At 38.7% G+C, this 27,708-nt stretch overlaps 1 protein-coding gene and 1 non-coding gene across 5 annotated transcripts in view; both read left to right on the top strand.

The window, feature by feature from the left end:
- The window catches only part of CDK6 (cyclin dependent kinase 6), a 234,671-nt gene that overhangs the window by 116,926 nt on the left and 90,037 nt on the right, over positions 1 to 27,708 (top strand). The gene's annotated exons all lie outside the window — the stretch shown is intronic.
- LOC112440642 (U6 spliceosomal RNA) lies at positions 20,936 to 21,042 on the top strand. The gene has a single exon (XR_003028651.1). It is a non-coding gene; the product is annotated as a U6 spliceosomal RNA (small nuclear RNA).

Raw genomic sequence — 27,708 nt, 5'->3', positions numbered from 1 at the left:
ATAGGCACTCAGGAAATATTTTTCCGTGAATAAATTGACAAATGCTGACTTGCAGATATAAGCAGTTGAGTCGTAACAGGAATAGAGAAGGAGCTATGTTATACATTTAATGGTCGCATTTGATGTGTGTCAATATTCCTCATAGCTACCTGGTAATATTAAGCTGAAGGACTTACTCCATATACCTTAAAATGGCTGAGTCCATTTTGCACCCTAGTCCTGATTGATTTATTGGCAGCACATATCTGTGTTCAAAATCATGAAAGCTATTAATACATGCTGTAGCTCAATCTCAAGTTAGGAGTGAAAAGTTGACGCAAACCCAAGTTCACAGTCTGTGTATTGTTTTTATCATAATCCTTCCTACTGCCTCAGGAACAAATTACGTATATGAATTGAACTTCCTGTCCTGAACAGAAAGCTGTAGAGATAGAGGAATGTAGCATTATTGTAATTTTACTTATTTGAAGACTTTGTTTAGCCCCTTGTGTTTTGTTATTAAAGCAAGTTTTAGAAGAGGAGTCATATTCTTCTAAGATAATTAACATCCTCTAAATGAAAGAATGGGTGAATTACTAGACAACTTTTACTATCTATGTTAATATATATATTTATATAATAAATGATATTTCTATTTGAACAATTATAAAAGCTTGTATTATTAGCTTCTTTCTGAAAACTTCAAAATGTTCTTACATATAGAACTTTGAGGGAGCAGTTAACAGTATTTATTTTCATTTTAAGTTCATGATCACCTGACAGATCCTGAAGTACTACTTCTCCTTAATTTCTGAGCCAGTATGCTCTATGCCAGTATTCAAGACAAGGCATCTTTTGGATTAATTGAGAAATTAGTTGTTCTAGACAGGTAAGCTTTCCAGGCATCTTAAGGTATAACCCTTTATATTATGATCTTTATTATTTTATTTTTCTAGTGAAAAGTTTCTTGTTAAGAAACACGAGTTTCATAAGTAGAATATACTTCATATATTGGCCTTTGGTAGAAATTAATTTAGGACAGTAGCCTGGACCATAGTTGTAGCTGTAGGTGGTATGCAACATCGGGCTGAATGACTTATCTTGTCCTCATCTGATAAATTGAGGACTAATCAAAGAGTTAAATGTCTTTTGCCTAACTTTGCCAGGCTGCCTCCAACATGACATTCTGGTGTCTTTATGGGGTATTGGGTTCTTGCTGCTCAATATAGTGTCTTGTATGCACATGTACCCATACAGAGTATTATACCTTTTTCTTTAAAGGTTGTAGAATTAAGATGTGGATGGTAACAGTGTTTGCCTTGGTCCTAGGCAAGAGGGGCCCCTGACCTGGATCTCATGCTTTAGAGAAGCCTACACTGGCCCTACTCCAGCCTTGTCTCCCTTCATGGAGTACACAACCCAGGGTGCCAAGGAAGCATGTCTCTTGAGACCTCCACCCCCACCCCATACCGCACACAGGACATTGCAATTCCCTGACTAAATGGGAATGGCATGGGCTCATCCTTCCTCCTAATAGGGATTTTGCCACTTGTGTGTTCACTCCTAAGCCTAGGGGCAGCTGTTTGCAGCATATGGGCAGAGCTTGGACTTGCAGACTGGAGTGTCGGTAAGCATGTGTATGAGGCCCCTTGTGGTTCAAAGAAGGAGTTGGAAATGTGAAGAGAAGTGGGGTCTGTTATATTTAACACCTGGCATGGGTTATTTTTATCAGAAAAGTTTCTCTGAAACCATGAAAAATTAACTTCTGTGACCTCTATTGAACTATTACATTTGTTCTCATTGGAAAACCAATGAGAACAGGTTACAGGGAAGTTCTTTCCATTGTACATAGCTGATAGGTAAAAATCATGACGTGAAGTTATATAATGTCTCTGGCAAAAGTGTTTCAAGAATATACACCTATTCGGTACAATGACTGTTGTGACTAGCTGAAACTATATTTAGAGTCACTCTGAAGTCAACATTTCTAAGTCCTTCTCATGTGAAATGTAGTGCATGGTGCAACTTATTTTTATGAAGATAAGGGAAAAAGAGACCAGCCACTCAGCCAGCAATTTCAGTCCTACCTCACTGTGCACCCGGGTCTGACATGTCTTAGAGCAGAGCCAGGAACATCATCAGCAGCCCTGGTGAGGGCTCTGACAGTCATGAAGCACTGTGACCAGCAAGCTCAGGAAGGGAGCAGTCTTGTCTTCCCATTTATGATGCAAAATCTTTAATTTTTTTTCTAAACCTAATCATACAGCTTGAAGGGTGATATTGTTGCCATTGGATTTGGTGCTCTTGGAACTCTTTATCAACCATTTCATTTTGAAAAGTGGAGAAACTGCCGTTCAAACAGGCAGTGTGACCAGCTTAAGTCTGAATTTACCAAATAGATTGTAAATGGCTTGGAGAATTCTAATGTTTATATTCTGGCTCTGGCCCACTATCCCCACTCCTCTTTTCTCCATACCAAAAATTCAGTACCCAAGAGGGTATCAAACTGTGTTCTGTGGAACTCTCAGATTCTACAAAGGGTATTTAGAGGTTCCACAAATGTTTAGGAGTCCATTTTTAAAAAATATTTTTTAAGTCTTGTTAAAATAATAAAACCAAAAACAGACAACTAGCTCATGCCACATTTTGACACAGTGAGGAACACTGGGTCATGAACTGGTGCCTCCTGGTTTTCTTTTTTTATGTAGACCTCAATAAAACTTTTGCCACATTGTCCATCTGAATGTCTTATAAAAGTATCATTGCTTAGGAAAAATGAAGCATTCTCTTGATTCTGTCCTATCTGTGTCCTCTCCCTTAAAATCACCCAAGTCCATAATTGCAACAGCACATTCATTGTGCTGCTCTCAGTGTACATGGGAATACTGTAAGGACCACCCAAGGCGATGCCAGTATTGATGTTTTTATACCACAGGTGATTGCCAACACCCAGGCAGTTAGAGCCAGCCACTCCCCAGGACAGCCATCATAAAGCCATCCGTGGGTAGAGAGAAGTGTACCCTAAAATGAGGTCATTCTTTTTGGTACCTCAGTATCTTTGTATTTTGGGGGACTTTATACAATCATTTAATGCTATTCATGAAGTTAGCATTTTTCCTTCAAATGCCTGTGCCAAACACACCTGTATAGTTTAGAGAAACATTCCTCTTTGTACCATAATGGAAGAGTGGGAGTATGTTCCCATCTTTTTAGTGACTTAATAAAATTCTCACTAAGTGAATTATATTCTCTTTCTCCAAGAATCTTTTTTTCCATATTACCTTCACTAATAAAAGATCTACATGTTCTGAAAACACCCTTTATTCCATAGAAATTACAAAAAGACAACAAGTAAATGTTAAACATGAGAAGACTTTTATTCGACAGCTGTACAAAGTACAAAACTTAATTTTGGAAATTTTTTTTTAAATCTGTAACTGATAAGATTCCCAATATTGCTTTATTTGAGATCATTAACTTATTTAATACCAGAAGTATTAAAAAAATTGCCAGGGAAAGCATCAGGAAGAATAGCTAATGAATACTGGACTTGATACCCAGGTGATGGGATGATCTGTGTAGCTGACCACCATGGCACACGTTTACCTATGTAACAAACCTGTACATCCTGCACATGTACCCTGGAACTTAAAGTTGAAGAAAAAAAAATTACTTACATCCCCTTCCTGTGCCTCTGATGATATTCCTTCCTTACTCTGACCTCAGTGTTGATAGCATTTAGTAACACTAACGGAACCTCGTGGATTCAGAAACTTTGATAAGCCTAGGGGAGAAAATCAATGAAATGGAGTTGTGGCTTTCAGTCAACAAATAATTACTGATCACTTTCTATGTGCAGACGCTGTCAGTGAACCTGAGGGATGATGGTGAATGGAAATGGACAAGGTCAGAGAGCTTACAAGCGAGATGGAGAGATAGATCTGAATCAGATAGTCACACAAAGAAATGTCTAGTTAGAAACAGAGATAAATGCAATAAAGGAAAGGGATATGGTTTTATGAGGCCATATGATAAGGCTCAAGAACCTGCCTAGGTTAAGGGCCAGGGAAGCCCTCCCTCCTTACCCAGGTCAAAATGTAGGATGCTTAAAGAGGTCACCAGCATCCTCCTCTTGAACGCGCCTGGATGTGGGCCCTGTGAATGTGCGCGTCATGCAATTCGTGCTTGGGGTGTGTGTGTGTGTTTGGAATAACTCATTCCACGGCACCCAGTTGGCACCACCAAGTGACAAAGTGAAGCAGGACCAGAGATCGGAGAACAATGTCATCTTTTACAGGAGAAAATAAATTGTTTATGCTTGTTTCCTCTTCGTGCGTGTTGTATTTACTATGGAGACCTGGCAGGGTTTGTGCCTCGGCTTGGGCAGCCGAGTAGCTCCCACAGAAGCCTCCAAAAGCTGCCAGTGCATACTGAATAAATCAAACCAAGAACATTACATGAGTATAATGGAAAAAACCCAAAGCCCCGTCGCCTCGGCACCTCAGCGAAAGTGCAGGACACACCTCTGAAGCAGGAAGGGCTCCTGTGACTCCTTCCCCTCTCAACATCTTGCCATGACACAACCAGGTCTGTTTTGTTAAAACATCCAGTTGCCAGTACATATTTCATAGTTAACAATGGAGGGTTTGTGCCGGTTTCGTTTTCACTTTCACCAGTGAGGGAAGTGGAACACAATGGGGGCAGTGCACAGAGCTGGGAACAGGACACGTTTTCTTTAGGATTCCCAGGGCTGGGTACATGGAAAATGCCAGAGCCAAAACAAACATGAAAACCCATCCAGATTCTCCACTGCGCGTTCTCAGTGGTAATAAAACACATTTGAGTTACCATCTGATAGGTTAGCTCTGCCTCCACGGTGAAGGCAAATATCGATGACCACTGTGAGAATTTCTGCCATGTAGAAAGAGAATGTATTCCATACTGCACAGAAAGCTGCTGTTGGTGCGTGTGCATGCATGTGGCTATCTTATTGCACCAAGTGGATTTGCGAAGTGAATCAAATGACTGATTCCCTTGTTTATAAAAGATAGTCATTCATTTGACTCACCTAATTCTAGCTCCTTCATAAGTGGTCACTGTTGCGAATTAGTTCTGGACAAAAACAGTTCAACTGTAATGCTACTGCCTGGAGGATGTTTTACTTGGAGAAAGAGCCAGAAGTTCCTTGCTTTTTTCCTACATTTGTTCAGCCAGCATCTACCAGGGTATGATACAGAGAGAGTCTGGTTGTCTTTCTTTCTTTCTTTCTTTCTTTTTCTTTTCTTTCTTTCTTTTTCTTTTCTTTTCTTTCTTTCTTTTCTTTCTTTCTTTCTTTTTCTTTCTTTCTTCTTTCCTTTCCCTTCCTTCCTTCCCTCTCTCCCTCCCTTCCTTCCTTTTTCCTTTCCTTTCCCCTTCTCCTTCCCCTTTCCCTTTCCTTTCCCCTTTCCTTTCCTTGACCAGGTCTTGCTGTGTCGTCCAGGCTAGAGTGCAATGGCACAGTCATAGCTTACTGCAGCCTCCAACTCCTGGGCTCAAGCCATCCTCCTGCCTCAGCCTCCCAAGTAGTAGGACTACAGGTTCACACCACCACGCCCAGCTACGTTCTTTTTTTTTTAAGAGATGGGGGTCTCATTATGTTGCCCAGGCTGATCTCAAACTCCTCAAGCAATCCTCTTGTCTCAGCCTCCCAAAGTGCTGAGATTACAAACATGAGCTACCATGCCTGGGCCTGTTTTTCATATGGACACCCTATATGATGCCATTCAAAATCTCAAAAGCCTGAGGCCAAACTGGATATAAAGACTAAGCATTGTCTTAAGATTAATGAGACCATATGCTTCAGAAAGTTTTGCAAGTAAAGGGCTTCTCAGGGATCCAGAAGATGAAAAAACATTTTGCCTCCTACATTTAACATTTTTGGGAATATGCCTCTGTGCTAGTTTAGGGGCTTATCTGAAGAGTTCTATTTAATGAGATAATTCCATCTCCCCTAAATTTGCTTAACTCAACGCAAGTGTTATATTCATACTCATAGGAGTATGAGACATGGTCCTTGGAATTGAATATAAAGCAACATTTCAATAACTTGGATTTTTGTGTCCTCTTTAATTCTTTGGACACGTGAGCTGCTTATATTTTAGAGCTGTCACTGCTTCCTTGTAAGGAAAGGAGAGGTGACAATATTTTGCTTAGGCTTTGATAATATCATAGTGTAAGTTTCTGAGTCAAGATAATGTTTCTCAAATTCTGTAACATTGGCCATATCCATTTTTATTCACTCAGTCCAAATAATGTATTTTAGCATTTCCTACAGTGCCTTCCTTGCACGAGGTGGGCACTTGAGTACATGGTGAATGAATGAATGAATCCTTACGATTCTCCAGTGCCTAGAGAATGAATTGTAACTCTACAGCATGGCATACAAAGTTTTTTGCAGCTCAGCTCCAACCTACCTTTCTGTCTTTCCATCACTTCTACCCAAAGTGGTAAGCACATAACATAAGCACATATTCTTTATCAGTTTTTCACTATTCTTTGAACTTAATTGCTTTCACAACTCCCTGCTTTTACAAATGAATCAATGAATGGATTTCCTACTCTGCATTCTCCATGTTGCTGCTTGTGTCATTGCATCATCAATTATAAGCATCCAAAAAAATTTTTTTAATTTGTTTTAGACACAACTTTCAACTAATCTTCCCAATTGCCTGCGTCACTCCTTGATAATAACTTGAGCTCTGAGGGAGTAACATTTACACTTTGAATGTGTGTCTGGGCAGCCATTCATAACCTTCAGATAATTATTGTGCTTCATCCCTCTTTATTTGAGATCACAAACCTTGCCAGATCTCCTGACTTGTGCACTTAGATGTTCTGTATGTTATGCTTTTATTTTAAAGCTAAGATCCCTTGGGATCTTTGGAGAAACCATAGTGTCCCAAGAAGGGGTTGAAAATGTCTGCATTGCAGTTTCCCTTAGTCATTTTATCTAGTCCATTTGGGTCCTTGAGAAGATTAAATTTATGTTCCTGTTATCTGTATAGGTCTCTCCAAAAGTTGAGCTCAGACTTTTATACAATTACTTTGTAGTGCCGGATTTTCTGATGCATTTATTGACTTTATTGCTAATCTTCCCAATGCATTTCTAAATGATAGTCTTTGGCTGCTGAACCATTCCTCTTATTGCTCCTGCTTTCTGCTTTCCTCCTCTCTAGGGATTGAAACCCAGGGTGAGTGACATTGTTGCACCCAGCATCTATCTACAAGGATACTGATGATTTTTAAATCCTTCATAAATTTGAATGTTGAACTTTACTGTTGGCTGTGGAGGAATAATCTACCTTCAAATCTCAGGGAAACATCCAAAAGAGAAAAGGGGAAAGCGTAGGAGAATTTACTTTAGCGCTGCTCATATATTTATTTTGAAGGCTGGCAGAATCTAAAAATGGGGCTGTAAATTTAACAGCTCAACCATAAAAACCCCAAAATAAGGGAGAAAAAGCTCTACTACTTCAGGTTTGGATACTGATATAAAGTTACAAGATTCATTTTCCTCTTCTGTCTTAAATTCTTTTTAAAAAATTTCTAGCACTGTCCTTCCCTTTCTTTTTTCCCATTTCGATTTTTAATAATTACTTTTTTAAATGTTACCAATGCTTTGAAATGTACGGAAGTGTTTTATAAATACATGGCTGGCGTATTTCAGTTGATAGATTTCATGGTGACGTTAAATACTATCTGCACCTTATGTAACGCTGGATGATTTCAGTGAGGTAGGGACTGCACATGGTATCAGTTCTTGTGGGAAAATATGCTTCAGTGGCTTACTGGCACTGGTTTTGGAATGTGGCATTTAAAAGTACCTTTTTACAGTGGGAAAGAATTCTGTCAAGAATAAACAGTCTGACCTTGTTAAATGGGCCAAAGTCTGTCTGTAACCTAGTTCCAGAAAACTAGCTTTTACTAGTTTAGAAAAAGCAGATTAGAAAAAGAAAAAAAAAACTGTAAAACTTTTATAAAGTAAAGCATTTAAAAGCTACTATCAAGAATGTGAAATAAATTCCTAAAATGATGGTCTTCACATATATTCATGAGAATGTCCTTACCTGTCTATAAAATCCCATTTTTGCAGAATGGATGAAAGATCAAGACTACAGTTAGTCAGAAAAGGAGATTTTCTTTTTCCTGGAAAGACAAGACTGGCATGTAGAAGGGAGCTGTGGGAACAGCGATACAACATGGACCACTGTGGGAAACAAGCCCGTTTGGGGAGGTGAAGGAGTAAAAATTCCCAGTGACTCCCCATTGCCCACACACTCAAGTCTGTATACTCTGAGCTCCGGAATGCAGCAGTCAACTGTTCCTAAACTTTCTCTCCATTCTTGCTTTCCCACCCACACCAAACCCATCTCCACACACCCTATGATCTTGCTATCCAGACCTTTTTGCTCCTTCTTGAAAAATCATGCCATTAGCTTTTATGCTTCCATGTCATTAAACATTCTCTCTGCTTAGATTGCCTTTCCCATTCCCAGCCTAACAATCTCCTACTCATTCTTCAAGACTCAGATGCCACCTCTGAAGTCTGCCCAACTCCCCAGGATAAAGTTAAGTACCTACCCTCCCGTGCACTTTTGATTTGCCTGTAATATAGTAGTTCTCATATGGTAGTATCCCCATTTGTTTGACTTCTGTCTTCTATTTTTAAAAGATTAACATTGCAAAATAGCCATTTCAGCACTTCAGGTAACAACACACAGGCACATGGTAGCTGCTCAGTGAGTGTTTATAGAGTATATGTGGGTGGTAAAATAGGAGATTTCTGAGTAGAGGAGGTAGAGGAGGACTGAGCTTGGGAAGGGATGCTGTTCTTTAAATATTGACTTCCCTGAAAGGTGCCATTGTGGTTTGTATCTGCATCCATCTTGAAACTTAAACACCAAGAATTAAACTTATTTTGTTAGTCACTTTCATTGCTAAAATCTTGTGTTTCTATTTAGAAGATATTCTGGAAAACCAAAGTCACTGCATTTTACACAAATGCATGACTAGTCAGCTGGTTGGATATTGTCAAGAGTGCACAAGATCTCAGTGATACTAGGTTTTTTTTGTTTTTTTTTTTTACTTTTTTTAAATTTTGAGGACTTAAAACAAATTGACTTGGTATTTAAAGTTATATTTCTTCAGCTTTCAGTACAGAGCAAAAGAGTAAATGGAAGCTTAATCAGTGATACTCGTTCTAATCATAACCACTTTTAATGTTAAATGACTAATTTATCAATATTAATTTAAGTCAGGGAACATTTTTAATGGAGTTGTAATAGAAACCAAATCTTGGGTTCAAAAAACCAATATAGCTTTAATAAAACTGCATAAATGTTTTAAAAAATCAAATATGTAAAATCAAGTAATTTGCATATGGGCTTTGGCAAAGTTTTTCAAAAGCTGCCTATGCATTTAAAATATGATTTACTAGATTAAGATGCATTTTAAAAGACTTTACAGGTTTATGTATATTATGTAAAACTACTTATACTGTCTGGCCACTGTAGTTTTTACTTGATATACATTCAAAAATATTGTATTAGGAAAAGCCACAGATAGCCCATTGTGAATTGTAAAGTGTTAATGTCAACCGGGCACAGTGGCTCACATCTGTAATCCTAGCACTTTGGGAGGCTGAAGCAGGCAGATCATGAGGTCAGGAGTTCGAGAGCAGCCTGGCCAATATGGTGAAACCCCGTCTCTACTGAAAAAATACAAAAGTTAGCCAGGTGTGGTGGCGCATTCCTGTAGTCCCAGCTACAGGCTGGGGCAGGAGAATCGCTTGAACCCAGGAGGCAGAGGTTGCAGTGAGCCAAGATCACTCCAGCCTGGGCGACAGAGTGAGACTCCATCTCAAATAAATAAATAAATACATACATACATACATACATACATACGATTAATGTCTAAAGAAGAGAGAAACTCACATGTTCTTATACCCAAACTGTCCACTGTCATGCCTTTTATTGGCAAGTAGATGTTAAAAATGTAGCACAATATTTAAGATTTTGACAAGATTGAATAGTCCATTTAAAGTAAGAAAAGCTTTCAAGAGTGACCTCAGCAATTTTACACAAGTTGAAATAAAATCTTGTCTTTATCTTTTCTTTGTATTTATTGTTCTATCTTTATTTCTATAACGACTTCTTGGTTTTAGGATGTGGGGCTGAAAAACTGCATTTAAAGGTCATGTTGTTGCTACTATATGCACAGTACAATTTGTATTTTCCATCAGCTTCTTTATCATTTGTAATTTTTGTACTCCTGTTTTTAAAGGCATCAAATTTTTTCAATAGTCGATTGTAGTTCTCAAGTATTGTTAGCCCCATAATATTTTAGAAAAATAAGATATTCATCAATTGCTTTATTTTTAATTCACATGCATTTACTCGGTAATTTTGTTTTTAGAAATTTGGTCTTAGTAGACAATTTTTTAGAGAGAAATAGCCCCATTTATAAAATAGAGTTCACCAAATCCAGTGGCATTTTTTGCAGGTTCTTCCACATTCCCTTTGTAGCATTTGTATATGCGAGTCCCCGCTCCCTTAAACTCTCATGGTTCTTTTTTTTGGGGGGGACGGAGTCTTGCTCTTTCGCCCAGGCCAGACTGCAGTGGCGCTCTCTCGGCTCACTGCAAGCTCTGCCTCCCGGGTTCACAGCATTCTCCTGCCTCAGCCTCCTGAGTAGGAGGCGAATTTTTTGTATTTTTAGTAGAGACGAGGGTTCACCGTGTTAGCCAAGATGGTCTCGATCTCCTGACCTTGTGATCTGCCCGCCTCAGCCTCCCAAAGTGTCACGGTTCTTTCTTCAGTTTTTTTATCTGCATTCTTTGTTCATTGCTAAAATTATTTTAAAATTTGAACATTCCACCAGTGTGGTGGTTAACGCATGTAATTCCACCACTTTGGGAGGCTGAGGCGGGCAGATTGCCTGCACCCAGGAGTTTGAGACCAACCTGGGCAACATGATAAAACCTTGTCTCTACAAAAAATAAAAAAATTAGCCAGGCATGGTGGTATGTGCCTGTAGTCCCAGCTACTTGGGAGGCTGAGGTGGGAAGATCGCTTGAGCCCAGGAGGTAGAGGTTGCAGTGAGCTGAGAGATCACGCCACTGCACTCCAGCCTGGGTGACAGATAGACACTCTATCTTAAAAAAAAAAAAAAAAAAAAAAAAAATTTGACCATTCCAGGTAGGTAAAAAAATGAAAAGGGAAAATCCTCAATGATCCTTCCTTCCAGAAAAAAAGCCACTATTAACAGTTTGTTAAATGAACTTTTATATTTTTTTCTACTTGTATACAACCCTCAGTATGGGTGTGCATGAGGGTGGATGTGGATGTGCCTATAATAGTATACATACAGGTTTTCTGTTTGTTTGGGATTTCTTGTTTACTTGTTTCCATTTGTTTATCCTAGGCATTTTGTCCATATCTAACATATATTAGCCTGTTATTCTTTTTCTTACTTTCACTGTGTAAATTTACATAATATTTTTACTCAGTCTCCCAGGATGAACACTTGGGTGGTTTCTCATTTTTTGGCTGCAGTGAACATCTTTGGGCTTATGTTTTTTTCACTGAAATACTAATTTCTTTTAGGATAATTATTTAAGAAATGGTACTACCAGGACAAAGGACAAAGAATGCACATTCAAAAATTTGATAATGCCAAATTGTTCTCCAAAAGGGTTTCAGCTCCCACTCCTGCACTCCTTAACTGAATGTGAGAGAGCTCACTGCTTTGTCTCTCCTGAGTGCCTCTGGCCATTGCCTTTGCTGGCGCTTTCTGCTCTTCCTGTCCTCTAATAAAGCATCCAGCATGTTCTGACTTCAGCCCTTTCTGTGTCTGACTCAGGTCCATGGCTGTAACTTTCATCTCCGTGCAGAGGTGTCCAAGTCATCCGTCTGCCCCAGTCTCCTCTGAGTATCAGTCCTCATCTCTGCTTTTCCCCACCTCTCCATCTGGTGTTCCATGGCAATAGAAACAGATCATAACAAAAAGATCACTCATCAGCTTCTCCTTTCCTAGGCAATTCTGCTTTGGTCTCCTTTGTTTAACTTCATTACTGGTAATCACCAAAGCTAGAATCTTCAGATTTTTTTCTGGACCCATTTGTAGCATCATATATTTAGTTACAAGTACAAAATATCCAATCAAAGTGTCTTGAATAATAATAACGTTTAAATCTGATATAAGAAGTCTGGACATAGGTAATTCTGCAATTGGTGCTGTTGCTTGATGGTATCATCTTGGTTCCGATAACCAAATGTTGGGAAAATACCATTCCTTCTTCTTTGGTTAGTTGAGTGTGTCATCCCTCAGGGCCTCAAGATGGCTGCCACAACTTCAAAAGCATTATATCACATACAACAGTATTCTAAGCAGTAGGTGAGGAAGCAGGGGCCAAAAAGGGTTTTATTGTCTCTTTAATCAGGGAAGACAATCTTTTCCAAAAGCTCTTTTCAAACTTCCACTTTAGGTTTCATCACTCATAATTGAATCCCGTACCTACCCATCGACCAATCAGTCTGTAGATAAGCATATTGCTACCGAAAAGAAAATCAGGTTATGCTAGCCAGGAAAGCAGGGGATGGCTGTTGGGTGAACAACGAATGTACAGGCCCTTCATTAATCTAGAGATACACCCCCACCAAGGCAGCAGGGCCACTGTATAGGTAGGAACATCTGCTGTTGGTTTCTTTCAGAGGCGCACTGATATATTCACCAATCTCTAATAAAATGTTTTATAAAGCACTGTGCATTTTTCCTTACGTGCTCCACATATGTTGAAAGCAGAAAGCTTTAGAGTTTCATGGAAATGTTGATTAGACTAAGAATGATTGCTTACCACACCCACCAGGACTATGATTCCTTAGATTCCTTAATAATAGCAATCAGCAAACACTTTTTGAGTATGAGCCATCTACCAGCAATCAGCAGGTAACATTCTTCTCATGCAAATTCAGGAAGCTAAGGATTGCTTTTAAAAACAGTGAGGCAATAAGAAAAATTATGTTAAACTAAGAACTTTTAAAAAGATGTGAATTTCATTAATATTATTTATGTAATTTATATTACTTAAATAGTATGTTTGTTATTAATATATTCATATGATTAAAAGTAATATTCAGTATTTGGATGCATAAATAAAATACATATATGTATAATGTGTATGTTCTTTTAGTTACATATATGTATATGTAAATCTGAAGTTGCCTCTACAACTCTTACCTAGCCAGATAAACCCTGATGAATCTAGGAGACAAGCATTGTTAGATCTAGGAGAGTCAGGGAAGGCTTCTCAGGGGAGCTAATTTTTGAGGCAGGCTTACAAGTGAGGAGGAGTTTGCCTGGCAAAGCACAGGGAAAGGTGTGTTCTAGGTATGGGGTTGAGAAACATCAGCTCATGTTCACACACACAACGGCAAAGCAGCAAGAAGTATGTGGGTTGTTGAGCAGAGTGCTTTAAAACCTTTTTTACCCTAAAAAAAAACAGTCTACTACAATGTGATGAGTGGATTGGTAGGGAGGATTTGGTGTGAATTAAGAAATTGATGGCAGGGAAACCAGCGTGGAGGCTGTTTTAAGAAAGATGTGTGACGAGGGGCTACGTGAGAGCAAGAATGAGATGGGACAGAAACTGGAGGCTGTTAAATGTAGATCCGGGGAAAACATGTTCATGTCAAAATCTGATATGAAATTTACTTTATGAGATAAATAAGAAATAAAAATATATTTATTTAAATCAAATAAGTGTCTCTGGTCATAATTGCCTTCATACTGTACTGTTGTGGATGTGTCCTGACACATGCTCAGAACATAGTAGCCACTACTGATGTAATCACTACTATTTTTACTGGCAGTGGTATTGAATATGTATAGTAATTTCTCCTGGTATGATTAACATTTTCATTCAAAACGGAACAAATTGTATAATGAAGAATCTGTATACGACATCTCACTAGTAGTTGTATAAATCAGAAATTTTCTAGTGGTTTAATGTTTATCCCAATTGTAATTCAGATGAATCTATCATGAAATGACTTTTTTTTTCTTTTACAAACAGAGCCTTTTAAAAATATATATTTCTTTTTATCAGGACTTAAATGATAGATGTTTTACTTTATTGGGCCTAAAGTGCCAGTGACATGGTTATGTTCTAATTAATTAGCCACCTATCTTTCTGTTTCTCCTTTTTCCTCCACATAATCCAGATTTTGCTAAAGTTGGCAAATTGTATACCTCACTTGTGGTCGTTATATGACTAAACCCTAATGAGGGTTATGTAATGTAAACAGCCACAAAATACCATAATTTACTCTTTTCCTTAGACAACAAGCACCTTGAGGGAAGAAACGGGCATCACGTAGATTTTGCTCACCAAATAGCAATTGGTAATGATGATGCACTTTGAAGCTGTTTATGTCTATTATAAAAGTAATATATACTCATTATAGTCAAATTTGTGTGGTCTTGGTTTATCCCCATTCTCCATTCTTGGTTCACCTCATCCATTCATTTCTCAAAAATGGTAACACAGATTAGTTTCTCAATTTCAAAAGTCAGATAATCAAACTGGGGTTTCAAAGAAAGTTGTAAATTAGTAAAGAAAAGCGTCAAATTTTTTTTCAGCCCTTTTTCGATTTTTCTCTCCTTGGGGCTAATTACCTTCATTCACCCTTCTTCCCTCACTATTCCTAAAGAATAACAAGTTTAGAAATTAGATATTGGATATAATCCAGTAAGAGTCTGTTCAGTTTGAGGATTTTTTAAACAACTAAATATGCCTAAAAATTTCATCATCACCACTGTGTGTCTTCCTCCATCTGCTCATCTGCTGCCCATAATATCATACACTTGATAATGGCTGTTTCTCTTAAGAGAATAATGTCATGTTCTTGAGGCCAGACATTGTTAAGTTGGAAGAGTCTGGGAAGACAGCAGAATTTAAAACATTATATACCTAGCATTCTTTCTAATACTACATTTATTTATCTTGTGAGAGAGAAAGAAACTGTGAGTGTGTGTGTGTGCGCATGCACGCACGTTTTCTATATCTCATCAGGTATTTGTGAATAAATAGTTCACACCCTTCCAAGAGAATAAGTCCTTTCTTTTCTTTAAACAGTGACTCCATTGATGTTGTTTTAGAATTTCTTCCCTTGTTTCTCACTTCCTTCTTGGCAACATTGTTTTTGAAGTCTTGAATTGATTCAAGTGTTCCTGGAATATTACTTTTTCTCTCCTACCATTTTCAAATATAGGCAAAGAGATAATTTTTTTGAAAAACATTGCTTCCTTCAAAAAGCAGTATAACGGCTATTTATACACAGTATAATACCACAGTACATGGTTAAAGGGATGTATTCTGGAACCAGATCTTTTATACAAAGTTATTTTGCAACTTAACAAGCTGTGTGACCTTAAATAAGTTCTTTAGCCTCTCTGTATCCTGGGTTTCTTCTCTGCTAAAATAGAGAAAATGACAGTACCTATCTTAATAGGATTGTTGTGGGAATTAAATGAGTTAATACATGAAAAAGTGAAGTCCTATAATTAAATTATGTAATAGTAATACTCATCTTTGAACCTGAATATGAAGACAGGTAAAGAAATGAATATAAACCAATGAAACCATTTTATTACTGTTAATCAGTTACTTAGAAATCACTTTTACTAAAGTTTAGATTACTAACATCTTAGGGAGACCATTCTCTCTTTTTTCATTATTATTTCTCAAAAGAGAGAGTGTTTCTGGTATTCCTGAAATGATTATGTTGAAGAAATCTTTCCATTATCAGTTATTTAAACAATGTTGAAGTCTGGGGAAAAATAAAATATATTTTTTCCAAGGCTACACACGTATCTATTCTTCGAATACAGGAAACTGAATGCACAAATCCAGACAGTTGCAGAATTTTCACTGAGAATCTAAGAATGAATCAGTGTGTTATTGTGAATGGACTGTATAGGCAGTATTAATTGCTTTGCTTTCAGGCACCATATCTCAGTGTGAGATCTCAGAGTCCCAGAAATCCAGTGGTGTTTCTTCAGTCTTTGTTCCTTGCTTACTTTCAACCACTAGGCAAGTAGTTGAGGATGGCACAGAAAAATTGAGTTGTGGCCCTGGAGCACAGACCTTCATGGTTGTGCTTTTCTTCTTTACCACCCACAGGACAAATTCTACAAAGACAAGAAAATTGTTTTTCACGAAGGACGTTTTGTGTATTTAATCTCTATAGAGTGGAAGGCAGATGACTGGAAAGTAACAGCTCATTAATTATGAAAGTAAACTTCTTTCCCTACTGTAGTCAAAATTAGCTTTTTTAAAAAGACAGGGTCTCACTGTTTTGTCCAAGCTGGAATGCAGTGGCACAAACACAGCTCACTGTGCAGTCTCAGCCTCCTGGGCTCAAGGCCATCCTCCCACTTTGGCCTCCCAAAGTTCTGGGATTACAGGTGTGAGCCACCACGCTGGCCAAAATGAGCATTTTAATGTTATTTCTGTACTGAGCCATTTTGTATTCCACCGATCACTTCCTCTTGGGAATAGGTGGTAGTTAATATTCAGAAAGGTTCATTTCCCAAATAGGTTAGATTATTCTCCAGTGAATAAGTGACTCATTGTACTATGGATTAGGAATTAATGTCACAGATAACATACACTTCTTTCACATAGTCTGCTTAAGATGTGTCATATAAGAACTCTTTCAGCTATTAACCTTTCAAGAAAGTTAAAAGAAATTCCTGAGGCTTTCAGCCCAGCCCTTGTATAACCTGCACTGTCTTGTTTTGTTTTACAAAGCCATGCAGGAATGCCCCCCATTCAGAAAAGGAGTTGGTACCTAGACTAATAACTGAGTAGCACATTCAACCTGCAATTCTGGAAAATTTGTATTTAGCATTTCATACAATTGCTTATTCTCTAATTTAGTCTTTAAGAACATTTGTCTTAATATTGCTCTTATCTATCTAGTGCCCAATTCAGGATTCAGTTAAGCCACAGTACCATCTCCAAAGAAAACGTACCCTGGCTTTTTTCAGATTCAAGGTAAAGGTGTGGTTTGGCCACATAAGTAGTGTTGTGTAGAAACATAATTCAGGAGCTTCTGCAACATGACCTGACTGGGATCCACCTTTCTTTGGATGCTTCCTGCTCTGAATGCCCACAGCACTTCTTAAGCCACCCAATTCATCCTTTACATGAAACCTTTCACTCTCTACTTATGTTTCATGTGATTTCCAAGTTTTTTTAATGCTGCTCAAAGCTCTTTGAGACCAGGAACAATGATTTGTGTTTGCTAAGCATGCCTTAGCATGGACCCAAAACGTAGGAGAAGGTTGGTTACTTGGTGAACAACCACTTGTTATATGCTTCCTCTCTTGGTGCCTGAAGGACATCGTAGTAAAAATACTTTGGATATTCTGGATATTTTGTTACTATTTTGTGTATATATGGAATTCTAAGTACACAGTATACTAATGAGGTAAAGAAATTTTCATAGAAGCAAAAACCAAGAGAGTTTACCACTACCAAGAATTTTCTAAAGGATGTACTTCAAAAAGAAAGAAAATAATCTCAAAAGGAATGCCCAAGATGCAAGAAAGAATGTCGAGTACATAGATTGGTAAAAATGTCCAAACAGATTCTTAATCACAATAAATGTAAATGGACAAAACTCACCAGTTCGATGGCAAAGAATGTTAGATTAGATTTTTAAAATATTTTTCTAAAACCAAGTCTTTGCTTTTTCAAGAAACACCTAAAACTGATCCTCTGTTGAAGGGAACATAAAATGATACTCTACTTTAGAAAATAATTTGGTATTAACTATACAGTTTAACATGCTTATACCATGAAACCCTGCAATTCCATGCCTTAAGTTACATACCTTAAAGAAATTCCTGCACATGTGTACCAAGAGTCATATTCAGGAATACTCTGCAGCATTGTTTGTAATACCAACACTCCAAACAACCCAAATGTTCATATACAAAGGAATGATTAAATTGACACTGGTATATTCCCACAATAGAATTATACAGCAGTGAAAATTTAAAAATGAATGAGCTATAGCTACAGGCAATAACATGGATGAATATTAGCAACAATATTGAGGGGAATAAAACAAAAATGAAGAAAGTTATAAAGCATATGGAATATGTATAAAGCAAATCTAAATATTATTTAGGTATATTTATAGATTAACATTTTTTAAGGAAGGAAATGAAAAACATGAGACTTAGGATAGTGGTTGCCTGTGGGGGTAAAGAGAAGTAAAGAAGCAAGGGAATAGAATTAGAAATACAGAAGAACAAAAGAGAGAGGAGGGCTCTGAGCACCCAAGTAGCTATCACATCATTAAAGCCTTATGTCTACCTCTTGAGTTCTTATTTAGATCCATACTCTTATTTAAAATTTCTTCAAGTTTTGCTATAGTTTCTGCTGGCCAGGCACTGAGCTGAGAGTGTAGAAATTAATGATATATATAAAATCTCCCCTCATTCTTGTCAGGAAGGTGTATGATAAACAAATTAATATATTAGATAAAATCTCTGGGGCCCAGCAGTGCAATAGAGTGCGATACACCGGGAATCTATTTTAGAGGGGGAGGGTGGTCAAAGAAGGTCTTTTGCGCAGGAGATGAGGGACAGAGCATGCTAAGATTCAGGAGAGCATTCTAGTCACAGGGAGCAGTGAATTCAGAGGCCCCAAGGTAGGAGGGAGTTTGGTCTGTCCAAGGAAAGCAAGAAGGTCAGTGCAGCTGAGGCAGAGTAAGTAGGAAGGAGAGAGGTCAGGGCTGAGATCAGGGAGGTAGTCTGAGGCCCCTCTGTGGGGGACCTGGTAAATGTGTTTGAATTCATTTTGAAGTGTAATAGGTCCATATTAGAAGCAGAAACTAGAAAAGGAGTTAGGGTGATAAACATAGGGATCATAACAGCAGGAAAAAGGCAATTGATAATAAGACACAAGCAAGAAAAAATTCAGGTGATTAAAATAATACACTTGCAGAGCTTACAAAGAGAAATGTAAGTAATCCAGGAAATCTAGTTACATCTAAGTCTTCATTCATCTTACCAGATAAATGAAATGTTAAAATTTTAGTTGCTTGCATACATAACACACAGATATTCTTTTATATAACACATTCATGTCATAAAACATGTGATGTTTATCTAGAGAATTGAGAATACTTGTTTTCTGCTTTGAATACTTAACCATAGGTCATATTATAATGATTAATGAGGTCATTTGAAATGTATTTTTACCTATCTTGAGATTTGCAGTATGTGTATGAAACATGTCATATCATTAGTTATGCAGTATAAAAAGAGAATTTTTAAAAATATGTCATTGCTTATGACTAAAATTATGATCAGAAGTGGATTTATCTGTGTCTAATGAGTTTTAAGCTTCAGAGCTCCTCACTTTCAGCTCCCATCACATACCAAGGTTATGGGAGAGGCTCTAGCAATATGGTCATCTGGTGTTTTTTTTTTTAATTGTGGAGGTGAGCTATTTTAAATGCAGCTGATTAACCTTCCACCTCACCCATCACAGTTCTCGTGTCAGGTGGCAATGGAGTGACCATGGGCGTTTTTGAGATCTGGCTAAGGGGATGTTGAGTTCATTTGGGTTTTATAAGCTCTATATGGGGTTCACTGGTTACATATATATCAGTGGTTCTCGATTAGGGATGATTTTATCCCCCAGGGGACACTCATCGATGCCTGGAGACATTTTGGGTTGTTACAATATGGGGGAGAGGGATGTTGCTACTGGCATCCAGTCGATGGAAGCCTAGGGATACCATTAAACATCCTACAATACACAGGACAGCCCCCTGCAGTAGAGAATTGCCCGGCTCCAAATGCCAAAAGTGCCCAGATTGAGAAACCCCCTAACATAGTTATGCCTGGCTACCCCAGTGTAGAAATGGCCTCCAGGAATTCACTTCCACCAGCACTGTGCTGACTTACCTGGGATTCAGAGGTCATTTCACAATATGACCATGTCCTGTGGTCTCTGGCACCAAAGTCTGTGGGTAGTGGAGGAGAAACAAGGTTTGAAACATACTGAGCCAAAGGCTAGTCTGAGGAGAATTCTTCAAGGCAACAGACATGTACCTTGAAAGCAAATGTTTCTATTCTCATCAATGCCTAGTTAAGATGGAAGTTTTTTCATAATAAGAAAATATATTTGAGGCTGACCATGGTAGCTCATGCCTGTAATCCCAGCACATTAGGGGGCCGAGGCAGGTGGATCATCTGAGGTCAGGAGTTCAAGACCAGGCTGGCCAACATGGCGAAATCCTGTCTTTACCAAAAATACAAAAATTAGCTGGGCATGGTGGTGCACACCTGTAATCCCAGCTACTCGGGAGGCTAAGACAGGACAATCACTTGAACCCAGGAGGCAGAGGTTGAAGTGAGCCGAGATCACGCCACTGCACTCCAGCCTGGGCGACAGAGTAAGACTCTGTCTCAAAAAAAAAAAAAAAAAAAGAATATACTTGATAATGCAACATATTTAATGATAGAAATAACCATGCAATTTTTCTTCTATAAGGAAAGAATCAGCCTTATAAGAATCAGCCAAAATAGATTTTATCAATATTCTATTTGATTATGGCTAAAACCTGTAGCACTACCACCAACAGTGATCACATGTGAAGTGACATGTTTTCTGCATCACAGCTGTTGATAAAAATAATCTTTGATCAACCATGTTATCTTCCTGTAGAAAATATTTCAAAAATTGCTGTCAGATGAAAGACAGTCAACGAGTATGTGCTCAAAAATAACACAGGGCAAGTGAGTTTCCTAGTGGAGGTGTCCGTTTATTAATCAAAATATTGTGATTTTATTTCTGCATTTTGTGGTATTTGTCAGCTTTTTAAAAGTGTGTGAGGTGCTCGCTTCGGCAGCACATGTACTAAAATTGGAACGATACAGAGAAGATTAGCATGGCCCCTGCGCAAGGATGACACGCAAATTCGTGAAGCATTCCATATTTTTTTTGGCTGGGCGCGGTGGCTCACACCTGTAATCCCAGCACTTTGGGAGGCACAGGCGGGCGGATCACGAGGTTAGGAGATCGAGACCGTCCTGGCTAACACGGTGAAATCCTGTCTCTACTAAAAATACAAAAAATTAGCCGGGTGTGGTTGCAGGCGCCTGTAGTCCCAGCTACTCGGGAGGCTGAGGCAGGAGAATGGCCTGAACCCGGGAGGCGGAGCTTGCAGTGAGTGGAGATCGCACCACTACACTCCAGCCTGGGCGACAGAGCGAGACTCCGTCTCGAAAAAAAAAAAAAAAGTGTGTAAGCTTTAGACTTCACAAACCAGAGATTGCCCCTGTTAATGATAATATTAAGTTTGTATTTTAATCAAGTGAATAAACCTTTGAATGTGAATTCCATCAGTGCATCTCTACAACATATACTTGCAAATTAATCTATATTTTTCTGTGCTCATCTTCACTTCTGAGTCTGTAGCCTTGGAGTCAGTGCTCTTCTAATCTCACTACCTGGGCGCTTGATCCCATCCACTTTGATCCTCTCCAGATCCTGGTTCCATCGTGTCTCTGCTGCCCCCATGCCTTCAAGCACAGTCTGTACCCACTGTTTTCCAAAGAAGCCTTAAAGGGGCCAGAGGTTCTGGGCAGAGTTAGAGGCAAGTGGGAAAGGCATGGTAGGCAGAGAGAGCAGCTTCAGTTGGCTCTGTCGTCTGCCTCTTTTCTTCTGTAACTAAGGACTTCACTCTGGATGTCATTAACCCTTCAATTTTGTGCAGGCAGCCTTCTGCTGCCATCATGTTACCGCAGTGGATATTCTAAAGACCTCACCTTGTTTGGCATCTTCGGGTACATGTATGCTTCTCTATTCGTTATTTCTTGTAAATATCCACCTTGACTTCTGTGACATCGTGGTATCCTGCTTTTCCTTCCATGTCTCTCACTCCTCTCCACTGATTGCCCACCTCTGCCTTCCTCAAAGGTCCTGCCCTATGGCACATAGCCTGTACATGCTATCTCCTTCAACAGTCTCCTCCGCTGTGGAGGTAATCCTGGAGGCAGGGAACTCATCTATGTCCAACTCGGTCCACTCCCTTGAGCCCCAGACCCAAATATCTTTCTGAATATCATCCTAAGTAGCAAGCCTTCCAGTCATTCCCTTCTGGGTCCCTATTCAGGCTGATGGCCTCACCATCTACCTGGCCACCCAGGCCAGAAACCTGGGACTTATCCTAGATTCAGTTAATCTTTCTTTCTCCTTCATTTGACTCATTTAAAGTTATTCTTCCTGCCTTTCCTCTCCTACTGCTGTGGTTTTATACATCTTCCTCCCAGAGCATCTGGATCATTGCAGCCTTTTCATTGAGATCCCTGCCTTCAGGATCATCTCCAATTTCAATCCTACACAGTTACCAGAATGCAAATGTAGAATAATGCATATCTGACATACACGCCCTGCATAAAACCCTTTAGTACCTCCCCTTCTCCTCAGGATAAAGTCCTAGCTCTGTCAAGTAACACTTGGGGTCCTGTTATCTGGTCCATGCAGTTTCATACTCCTCAACTTTTGCTCATGTTGCTCTCTCTACCAGTCATGCCCTTGCCCCTCCTCGCTGAAGCCTCTAACACTAGATACCCCTATCCTGCACCCCACCTCACCCCTGTGGAGTTGATGTGTATATAACATTTGCTGATAGCTAAAGTTTATAGAGCCAGGCACCTGCAGAGTACTTTATGTACCTTATCCATATAATTCTCCAGTTGCCCTATTAAGCAGGTACTATGATTCTCCATCTTGCAGGTGAGGAAACAGAGGCATGGAGAGGTTAAGCTATTTAGCCAAGGTGATGTAGCTCATAAAAAAGGAGACAGGGTTTGAATCCAGGCTTTTAAATTATATACGTCTACCTCGCACAGAGCTTATGCAATTGGTAAGTTACATGTCTGCCTCCTCTGCTCAGCTGTGAGCTTTTAAGAACAGATATGATGACTTCATCATCTGTGTGTCATCTTTGCAACTGAGATCCAATGCTTGTCACCTAGTAGGCACATTTGTATATGTATGAATGAATTAATTAATTGTTGATGTGACATTGTAAATGTCTCATAAATCTCATGAGAAGTGCTACTAAGAATATGTGAGAGTAGTACAGATATATCTGTATTTCACCCGCCATGTGTATTGTCCATGAGGACATGAAAGAAGTAAAAATGATGTTACTGCCTTTGAGGAGAATTTGGTTTAGTAGAAAAATTTAAATAGCTGAAAGAACTTAAATATGGAGCTTTTAGAAGCCATTCTGATTCCTGTTACCAAGGGGCATTATTAGTATTTATAGAAATCAACTTATCTTTTTAAAGGTTCATCATGAGCTAATAGCTAACAGCATCAGCAGTTTAATTATTGACTTAATCGAGGTCTAGAGTAGAGGACTTCCTAGTACTTTGGGAACTCCTGGCCACTTTTCGTGTCAGCCTTGCTTTAAAAGGGATCCTAAAATGTGAAAGCTTTCTGTCTCTCTGATAGTGAACTAAGTTATTAGTTAAAATTTATCAGCCCAGTTGAAGTTGGCAAGATGATTCATCTTACATACATCAAATTCATGCAAAAGGAAGATATCAGTTACTATTTTAAATGCAAAAATAATATGCTTAAAATATAGTTATGGGCATACTGTGGTTTCTGGAATTGTCCTCCTGGAGAATCATTGAGACATGGTCTCTGATGTTCTTTATAATAGTAGCATGCTTATTTCATAAGCCAGAGCCCATATAGGAAAAAGCCTTTTTTCCACCATGCAAAGGCTTATAACTGAATGAGAAAAAAATAAATTAATTACATGAATATTAAGAGGTTACTTATCTATTATAACATTGGGCCACAAGTTGACTAATTAAAAGGAATGCAGGTTGGAAAGCTGCCACAAATCTGCTCCTTTCATTTAGAGGGCCACAGGCTGAAGCCAGTGATTGTGCGTGACAGACTCTGGGAACAATGGTGCAGTGCACAGACCGTCCAGATGAAGCATGCTCGTCTGAATTACACCGACGACAGGGTGGCCTACAGGCAAACAAAATGGTTAAACAATACATAATCAAGTTTTTATTTGGTATTTCCTGCGAGGCTGTACCAGTTGCCAGGGAGCATACTGTATTTTTTTCTTCGGCTGTATTAATTGTTGACCATAGCTGGCAGAACCCCAAACAGGGACAGATAAGGGGGAAAATGGCATCTGGACATTAAAGCCTCAAGTGTACTGGGGGAAAAAAAAAGCACAAAAAATTACAGCATATATCAGGAATTTTCCAACTAACGATGTGCGGATGTGGTAGCGCGAGGGAAAAAGAGCCAAACTGAGCTTGCTTTGTTCGCTAAGAGAGGCCCCCCTGTAACATTCCTTTTAGCTGTGCATATTTTGGCTTCATTTGTACAGTTTTAACTTTATACTGTGTGTGGAGGAGTTCAGTTGTAACTGGTGGTGCCTAATAATTCTACTGCAATAATTAAAGTTCATGGAGAGCTGTTAGGTTATTAGTTCATAGAAGCTGCTTCAGAAAACGGAGTCTAAGCTGAAAACTTTTTAAGTGACATGTCATTACTGTAAAAGATGGCAACAATTATTTTCTTTGATTTCACAGCAGTTTTTTTTAAAGACAAGATTCATTTATGGAGACAAATAAGAAACAACATCTTAAAAGCTTTGGGTAGGAGTGAGGGGCCCAGACTGGGAATGATGAGAATATGGATCCTGTAGCCTGTGAATAAAACATTTTCCAACTGGCTTGTAAAACATGAAAATTTGTGATAGCATAATTTCATCTGCTACTTTTAGATTCCATTTAAAATGTGAAATTAATATATAAATGTTAGTAAATCTATTGCAGAAACCAAGTATTGCAGCTTCTTAACCTCTGATAGAAGTCATATGTGACTTTTAATTCAGTAATACGATGAAAAATCTCCAACTGAACACAGCTTCCTTCTTAAAAGATTGACATGCCTTGGAGTCCCCAATAAAATAGTAATTGCAATGTACACCAATTGGTTAGAGCTGTGAAATATGTTTCCCGGGGGCTTCTCTGCAGTGGTAGAGGGCTGTCTGCCTGCATGGTTGTCATACTCAGTGGTTACTTGCAGACTCTGGAGTTAGACCTGGATTTGGATTGTATCTCTGACAAGTGGCTAGTTGTGGGACTACTGTAGTTATTAACATGTTTGAATATCAGTATCTTACCTAAAATATGGGTAAAAAATTATGTGCCTATCTCAGAAGTTTTTATGTTTAAGTAACATAAAATGTGTGAAGTCCTTAGTGAAGTGCCAGGCGTACGGAAGACCCTTGATAAACTTCGGCTGTTTTTCTTTGGCTATGTCTTCTCTGTTGTGCAGCTCTGGGGTTTCTTTGAGCTTCTCAAAACATTCCTTCTAGTCAGTTTCTGCATTAGAGTAAAATATATTTACTTAATCACCATTGACTTCCACAATAGATAACAAGGAACAGGTTGTTTGGTCTGTAATGAAAGCCAGGCCGATAGTTACGATTACTATTAAGCATTCTTCGAGAAGCTGAAATGTTATTAACTGTCTTCCGAAGCACTTATTAAGAGCCAGTTATTAGTCCTGAAAAACAGTTCTCTCAAATATTCCTAAGATGACTTCCAGCTAGTATACATGTACTTTATGACATTATAGATGGCTGCCTGGTAACGTAGAGGCCAGGCTTCATCTCCAAATGTGAAGAGAAAATTCTCTCTCTCATTCCTGTCTCATATTTGATTGGATGATTTTAGTAAGACTTAATGACTTTTTTGCGAATCGGTTAAATTTTCTGGTGTATGTTGCTTCTCATTTTCTTCTCCAGAAATCTTAATCCTCCTGAAGACAGGAAATGTGTTAGGAGTTCATAGACTCTGAATATTAGAATTGCACAATTCATGACCCCAGGATTCCATATGCTGTCCATTCAATAAAGGGGTGACACTGTCAATGATGATCAATGTTTAGATGACAAACATCTTTAAATCCACAAAATTTCTCATAGACCAAAGCGTTTGTTCTAGTCCCTGACATATCGAACCAGTTTTTTCAAAGTAAATCATTTGATCTGGTTCCTGACATATCAAACCAGTTTTTTCAAAGTAAATCTTGTGTCCTGAAAACATTTTGAGGCCTTAAATAATACCACTCTTGAATATCATCATTTGAGTAACTTAGTAAAGACTATTAAAGAAATACACATATATGGTAAGATTTTGTAGGATCTTCTTAGCATTAAGAATAAAAGATTATTAATTCTTTCCCCGTGAAACAACAACATATAATAATAAGCTAAATGTGGTCAGCTTTGATTTCATAACGGGAAAACTCCCTTTTCATTTTTACAATTGGTGTTTTCTCTTCAGCTGCTTTTTAAGTTGGCCTGTTAGCAATTTAGCCTGTCTTTAATTTTAAGCACCATTCTTCTAGTCAGGAGATCCCAATAGGAAGCCCACTCTTGTAGCCTCGCCTCTCATTGGCTAGCTGGGAAAAGAGCATTTCTGCATAAATTGGATGCTTCCTTCTCCCCTGGAGACCAAATATGCTCATGTTTCACAATCCCCTGGTTTATAACCTTGAGTCCATTGCCTAAAGCTGGAAACTTTCACTTTGTAGAACAGAGCACACTCCGAAACCCAGATCCAATACCGCTGACATGTCGGTGGGTCTGACAGCAGATTGAATACATGCTTCTTTCTTAATCCAGTGTTTCTGAGCTGCTCCAACTGAAATCAGAAACCGATGTGCGTGAGAGAGGTGTCCTTCAAAGAAAGGTATTTCCTTTGTGCAGCTCCACTGCACACAGAATCCAAGGGGTTAACGTGAGAGCTGCTTTGAAAACAGAGGCGAAGGTCACTGGCGGCAACAGCAAAGACTTTTAAAGCCTGCCGTCCTGAGCCTTTCAGCCTGCCTTCCCCACCCAGGGGATTGTAAACATTGGCTCCCAGCCACCTCGTCCCAAAGCACAAAACTTCTCTGTGCTTTCAGCATATACATTTATGCTTTTTTATGGAAGTTGAAGCAGAGGCGCATTATTGCTGTGAGCCCAGAGAACATGTCTCTGTTCAATGAAAGGGGAGGAATCCTGTCCTGCCAGAATGTGAAAGCATGCAGATACGCTTATTTAGCGGGGCTTCACATGGAACTTAGCCGCTGCTCTTAGTCTGACTTTCTCAAGTCAAAAGAATGTGTAGAATGCTGTCACTTAATCAGAACCCAGAAGAGCTCTTTTATCTGCCATTTGTTTGTAACTTGCAATATTGTCCTTATCTCTTTGTCCTTTAGCTTGATCCAGTGCCCTCAGATATGAGAACTGGAAACATGAAAGCACTTATTACCTTGAGCATTGCTTCTTGATTTTTGTTGGTTTTTTTCTTTTCTTTTTTTTTTACTTCAGGGTCCCTTAATCACCAACAAAGAAGCTATGAGACTTTTTCCCCCTAATTTCTGCCTTAGTCCTAGGATCATATTTGTTTAGTAATATTTAAAAGAAACCAAGATGATTTGTATATTTACACTGCCATTTATACCTGGTTCTTTAAAAGTCTATTATTGACATAACTTTGTATCATTATAACTTTCACTGATCATTTATTTGCATGAAACAGAATGGAATTTCCAGAGGTATCATG

The sequence above is a fragment of the Pan paniscus genome, chromosome 6 (genome assembly GCF_029289425.2).
Source record: "Pan paniscus chromosome 6, NHGRI_mPanPan1-v2.0_pri, whole genome shotgun sequence".
NCBI lineage: Eukaryota > Metazoa > Chordata > Mammalia > Primates > Hominidae > Pan > Pan paniscus.
Note: the sequence above shows the minus strand (reverse complement) of the source record. Positions and strands in the feature narration are given on the sequence as shown.